Source organism: Papilio machaon, chromosome 1 (genome assembly GCF_912999745.1).
Source record: "Papilio machaon chromosome 1, ilPapMach1.1, whole genome shotgun sequence".
In the NCBI taxonomy this organism is placed as follows: domain Eukaryota; kingdom Metazoa; phylum Arthropoda; class Insecta; order Lepidoptera; family Papilionidae; genus Papilio; species Papilio machaon.
In genome coordinates, this window is record NC_059986.1 from 1,424,797 (window position 1) to 1,432,089 (window position 7,293).

Genomic DNA, 7,293 nt, shown 5'->3' on the forward strand with positions numbered 1-7,293 from the left:
TTCAAACAATGTTTTCCACTGGAGGGAGAAATCTTCGTAACGTTCAACACTTCATGGAACTTTCAATACTGAGGGAGAAGATGAAATTAATGTTATGTGACGAATTTTTATTAACATTAATTTTATGTAATTATACCATTATTGTAATAGTAAATAAAATAATACATCAAAATTAATATTCATATACTAAGCGTCTAAAAATAAATATTACTAAGCGTTTGGATAAAGAATTTATCATTAATTCTTGAAGTAAATTAAACTTTAAAATAGAATTGAACCAGTAAGTATTTAAAATTGGAACGTTAAAGTGTATCAAATATTTATTAACGCTTCAAATTTTAAACGAATCCGAAACACTGGTAGTCCAGTCATTTTAGTAAGTTCACCTCGGAATTCGAGATACCCAGCTGTAAGTCTGTAAATACTTGTATATTGACACCCTAAATGTTGTCTCAAAACCTACATATGGTAGGGTGTAAGCAACTATTAAATTTCAAGGTCAAAGGTCACAAAAATCGGGTTTTCGCGCTTTTTTTGGAAATATCTCATTTCCTATGGGTTTTTTGCTATTTGTATTTCGTATCAATATTGTAGAATACAAAATTCTCTACAAATTTTGTTTAAATTTTTTTTTTTATACGGTGTACCGTTTTCGAGATAGAGGGCGGAGAGCGCGCGGTCACAGCATCACTTCAGCCTCCGGTCGAAAACGCGCCATATAGTTGATGAACTATCAACAAATCAATTATTATAAATATTTGTAAATTTTTTATTAACTGTTATATTCTACTTTATCATTTTTTCCTAACTTATCCACTTTTTATTCAGTATTAATTTATTTATCAACACTTACCTGCCCTTGTAATTGCAGAATTGTTAATGAAAATATAGGAATTATATGTCGCTCTGATATGGTAGAGCATTGAGACAAGCTTGCCCATTACATTGGCCACAAGTTAAAGAGCATTGCAAGCCCGCTTTCCTGCATCGGTATCGCGAACCACAGCCACTCTTGCAGTTGCAGAAAATTGTATTTAGCAAATCTTCTGGAGCAGGTGGTAAAATTGTCATGATAGGCTCCAGAAAATCGTTTCACATTGCCCAACCCCATACCTGGGGTTCCAAATCATGTCCTAACCAAGTTTGAACTTGATAATATACACGGTTGAAATGCTGATGAGCAGCTGCACTTGTTGGTGCAATATTTGAAAGCTGCACAGGTTTATTAAGTTTTGTAGACTTGACGTAATGCATGTAACGAAGATGATCGAGACTTTTTACAGATTTCGGAGCATTATAGACTGCTAATAAGGTTTGAGTTCCACTTTCTAATAATTTCTGGGCCGAACAATTTTCTTCCTCAAATGCTGCAGCTAGTTCATACAAATTTGTCAGTAATTAATTAATTTGACAAATATTTATAATAATTCATTTATTGATAGTTCATCAACTATATGGCGCGTTTTCGACCGGAGGCTGAAGTGATGCTATGACCGCGCGCTCTCCGCCCTCTATCTCGCAAACGGTTCACCGTATAAAAAAAATTCTTAAGCAAAATTTGTAGAGAATTTTGTATTCTACAATATTGATAAGAAATACAAATAGCAAAAAACCCATAGGAAATGAGATATTTCCAAAAAAAGCGCGAAAACCCGATTTTTGTGACCTTTGAACTTGAAATTTAATGGTTGCTTACACCCTACCATATGTAGGTTTTGAGACAACATTTAGGGTGTCAATATACAAGTATTTACAGACTTACAGCTGGGTATCTCGAATTCCGAGATTCTTACCTAATTTAAGCTTAAATGACTGGACTATGGAGCTAATGAGTCGATTAGGAAACGACTTCGTTAAATTTTAATGATCTATATTCATTAAACTTGTTAATTTTGAAAAATGAAAAAATGGATGACTTTAACATAAATATAGATAACTAATATAAATCCATAATTATAAGGATGTAGAGGGACTAGGTACATATTTATATGTACGTGGCATTTCACCATATAAGGAGTTGTACAAAAACAAATCTCTACATGAGTATTGGCTGTGAAAACGGTATTTGTAAAAGAATAACTAGTATTAAAAACATTTGTGAAAGTATTTGGCTCTGACCGGTTGTCATATTTAATTTCATATTGTCTATTTACTTGTCAAGTGAACTAACAATGTTATTGATTAACTCAGTAGAATACCTACTCATGTAATTTCTAAATATCTCCCAGTGCTGCCATTCTATGGCAATACAACAAGATTCATTAATTGTTATAGTGTAGTATAATTTAGTACTTAATTTGTAAATGCTGTATTAAAAAAAAATTGTACAGTAAAAGTTATTGTAGCTGTTTCACTGCCGTATGAATATTTGGGGAAATAAAATTTATAACCTTAAATTTCTTTTCACTTCTGAAATCTTATTAATATTATAAATGCGAATGTTTAGATGGATGGATGTTTGTTTGAAGGTACCTCCGGAACGGCTGGACGGATGTTGTTGAAATTTGGCACAGATGTAGAACATAGTCTGGAAGAACACATAGGCTACATTAATTTTTTTTAATTAAAACAGATTGACGGAGTTACGGACGACAGCTAGTATAAATAAAAACAAATATTGTCACCCTTTAATTATCCTTAAAAAAAAACAATGTGTTTTAGTACAGATCTAAAATAGATAGAACTATTTTAATATAAAGCTTCAAAGCTTTTCCTAGGACATGAAAGCGACGCACTAAAGGTTGTAAACATCATATAAATAGCTTATTTGTCCAAGCGAGTCGCTAGTACATATAACTAGAATTACTATTTACATATTCTAGTGAAATCTGGTCAGAGGGCCTAGCACGATTATTTGTGAGAACATTTTCGTAACGTCCTCGATAAAATTTGCATTGAAATTTGTGTTTTTCCCTACCGAGCGTAAAGTATACCAACAAGTCTTATATAAATTTGGACGTAATTTGTCGATGACTTTACGAAAGCGTTTGTCGTAAATATTCCTGCTAGGCCCACTGGATTGAATATACCTCGTTAAACCTATGTGAATATGAAGTATGAAGGGACCGCAATAACGTATTTGCATTCCAAATTCAATACTGTTCAACTCTATACAATGTATTTGATTGGTTACTATTCCATGGAATACTAGAAAATAAAATGAAAAAAAAAAAGCTTCGATGAAAGAGTTGTTTCAAAATAAAAAAATAAAAACAAATACAGTAGAAAACAAAACTGTACATATCAGTGGTAGAAAATCTTATTTCTTTAAAAGTTGTTTTCATGTCACCGTTAAAAGGTTACTTTAGAAAGCAATAACATATTCTTTTTAAATAATTTTAAACGATTTAGTAACAAAAAAAAAATGTTATGAATTAATTATTTGTATTTAAAATAAATTCGTATAGAAATATCTTTAAGCTTTTGTAGACTATAAACAAATTTGTAGCTGCAGTTACACTTGTAGCGTACTCATGGTATGTTAATGTGGCACAAAGTGTTTTATCGCAGTGTGTACAGTAAATTGCAGTTAATAAATTACTGTTTTATATATCACTAGCCGAGAGTCTGTCCGCGTGGCATTAAAAAAAAACTTGAGAGGTGTCAAGGGACACCCGGATGGAACGAAGTTCCTTTCTATTAATTAGTGAAGGAACCAATGTTTATTCTATGAATAAAAAACTTAAGCCTTCACAAGAAGTACATTTTATTTCTATGAATTTTCGTTATATACTGTCACGTCATTGCCATGGTGAAGTAGCGCTCATTCGTCGTTAACATACTAACTATAGCAAAAAGTGTCGTGACAACTTTTCGTAAGAATTTTTTCCGTCTAGCCCCCTTTCACAACGCGCGATAAGGAACTTCGTTCCAAAAAAAACTTAATAAGTAGCCTATGTCTTCTTCCAGACTATGTTCTACATCAGTGGCAAATTTCATCAAGATCCGTTGAGCCGTTCCGGAGATACCTTCAAACAAACTTCCATCCATCTAAACAAAATCGGATGTTGAAAAGCAAATTATTATCAAATATCATGTACCCCATGTAGGGGGACTATAAACTACGCTGGCCCAGTGCGGGTTGACTTCACACATATCTTGGAATTTCTTCGCAGATCGCAGGTCGCATCACGACATCTTTCTTCACCGTAAGAACGTATAAAATACGTACATGGCGGTCAACGAAACCAAGCTTGTTGATTACAATGGTGCCTCATAACCATCGTATCTCTTTACAATTGATCAGATTGTGTACGATATAGTAAGTGTTTTTAAACGGATACAATAAGCTACTAAATAATTCAGAATCTTGTAGATTGAATCAATGAATGCGGAGTCATGTCTATTTTAATGTAGATTGGCAACGCAAACTGCGGCACTAGTGCAGCGCCGCCGCGCTATTGTTGCCTTGGAAATTTCTTAACAAAATCTTTGTTATGGATGTATTGCACGGGTATTGTGCTTTGTTTAACATGTTTAAATTTAACTACCAAAATGACATAGAAACTACGGTAACCTATTTATCGTGTAAGGCACTTAAAAATAGGTTATAGTAGTGGCTTGAAAGAGGTTTACTATCTTTATTTAAAATTGAACCTTGAAAATGAACCTGGATTAACGTAGGTTTAATTTTATGGACAGAGAATGAAGGCATACAAACTTATAAATACAAACGCTTCAGTCAGCTTTATTTATGACGGAAGAAAAGAAATTGAGTAGGAGGAAAGGCAATAATCGATTTGTAAAAGTCAGAACTAGTTGGACTCCTCAGCACCACAATAAAAATAATTAAATTGACGGCAACCTGCCGGATATTCTAGTAAACAGTATAAACAATCGCACCGTACTTTTTCAATGTAATGTACGTACTGTTTCAATATAAAAATTTGTAGACAATTTTTTGTGGGGAAACCAAACTTGTATTATTTTTGAATATTCATAGAATGTGCTCGTAATTTCGGAGTATTCTTTGTCCACAGCACACAGACACGCCACTGCAGCGACTCGCTGTAAGACACCGTGAATATTTATGAGGCAGGTGAGTGATTTAATTAGGGGATCACAATTCGCACTGAAATATTTTGTTGGTCATCTCTAGATAATTTTAAAATTTCTTACTAATTTTTTATGTACCTGACTGTAAGTGTGCGGCAAACTTACAATGCTACGACTTATAAATCTTTGGTTTTTATAATAAACTAGCTTTTACCCGCGACTCCATCCGCGCGGAATAAAAAATTGAAAACGGAGTAAAAATTATCCTATGTCCGTTTCCTGGTTCTAAGCTACGTCCCCATCAATTTTCAGCTAAATCAGTTCGACCGATCTTGAGTTATAAATAGTGTAACTAACACGACTTTCTTTTATATATATACTAGCTTTTACCCACGACTCCGTCCGCGCGGAATAAAAAAAAGAAAACGGGGTAAAAAAAATTATCCTATGTCCGTTTCCTGGTTCTAAGCTACCTGCCCACCAATTTTCAGTCAAATCGATTCAGCCGTTCTTGAGTTATAAATAGTGTAACTAACACGACTCTCTTTTATATATATAGATTATAAATAGTGTAACTAACACGACTCTCTTTTATATATTTATATAGATATAGATTATCCATTTTTTAAATTATGAGATCTCATTAAGAGCTCATAATGAGCATTATATCCGCTACTTGTTTTACCAGATTTCCTTAACCGGATATGTATTTTTGAAAGCAGCGTTTTGATAAACCGCATTTAATACATAGTAAGATTGGTTTCGAAATATTTTTTTGCTAAAGTACGGCTGTAAAGTAAAGTATTAAATATAATTAATATTTTATTAATAAAATTGTAATATATTAAAAATAATATTAACCTTAATTACTCGATTCCAGCACAAAACTCTGAAAGCATCTCATCTTGTAAATTCCGTTGTAGGAAAAAGCTCTTGAGGTCGTAATTGGCATCTTGTCTTAATTACGTTATAGCTTTTATATTGAAAAGTTCAAGGGTTTTCTTAACCGTTTTTATTTTATGGAATATTTTAAAAATCTTCACGACTTCCTAATGGAATGGATCATTAGAGATTATTTTTGTAATTAGACGGTATTGAGATTATGTAAATTAAAGTGCAAGTTTAAGTTAAAGTTTTGCACTATTCATTCTAATAAAAACTATATAAATCAATAAAAAATAGAATTTAAACACAAACACATTATGGGTATTTTTTTAGAACCATTTTGTTAATAGCAATAATACGTTTGGTTATTTTTGCTGATACTTTTATGACAAAAAGTTACAGGAAAGGATTTTTCATTTTTATTAATAAATTATCAATTAGTTACATCTTTTAAAATAGAAATACACAATTACCGTTGAAGGATTTCTTATTCTGGAATACTCTAACAGAATCATGTTCCGTAGATATTTGCGAATGCGGAATTACCTCCGAGCTATTCACAAACATCCTGTCAAAATATTTTACGACAAATATGTGCTTAAGTATGCGTAAAACGAGTTTCGACGATGCCTTCAAATAAATTGTATATTTTCTTACGAATTCTTGACAAGGTATGAAAAATAAGTAAGAGCAAAAAAAAATAGTTTTTAATAGACATTTCTGTTATGACATTATTGAGTAACGGAATACGTTCTCACTGCCGAAAAACATTGTCTTAAAAACACTGAAATAGTTTTTCACAAAAAATATTTTATTATAATGTAACTCATAATTTTCACTTGTGGTTTCTGCAACAGTTTTTTTAATATAATAGTTATTTCTCAGTCTACCCCAAAATGTTCAAAGTAGCTAAACTATTCGATGAGTACGTATGTTCTAAACAGTTTGATGAGTCAGCATGAAAGAAGGCTTTGTCAAAGGCTGTACCGGTTGACGTTAACTTGAGTTCCATTAACTCCTTTGATTTAGCCGCCTTTGTTCGTCGCTGTGCGATTCCCGGCAAACTGGATGATATGCAAAACATAAAAGCCGGTAGACACAAGTTTTGTTAAACTAAACCTTCATTTTATTGCGAAAACAAACACTTGTTTTATTAACAAACTTGAAAGGTCGTAGTTACAGAAGTAATCAATCATTTCTTATTATGAAATTGTCTAAAAAGTAGACTTATAAAAGTAATCTTAATATATATAAATCTCGTGTCACAATGTTTGTCCTCAATGGACTCCTAAACCACTTAACCGATTATAATAAAATTCGCACACCATGTGCAGTTCGATCCAACTTGAGAGATAGGATAGTTTAAATCTCAAATTATAGTCGCAATTTTAATTTATTGCTAATTATTTGTCT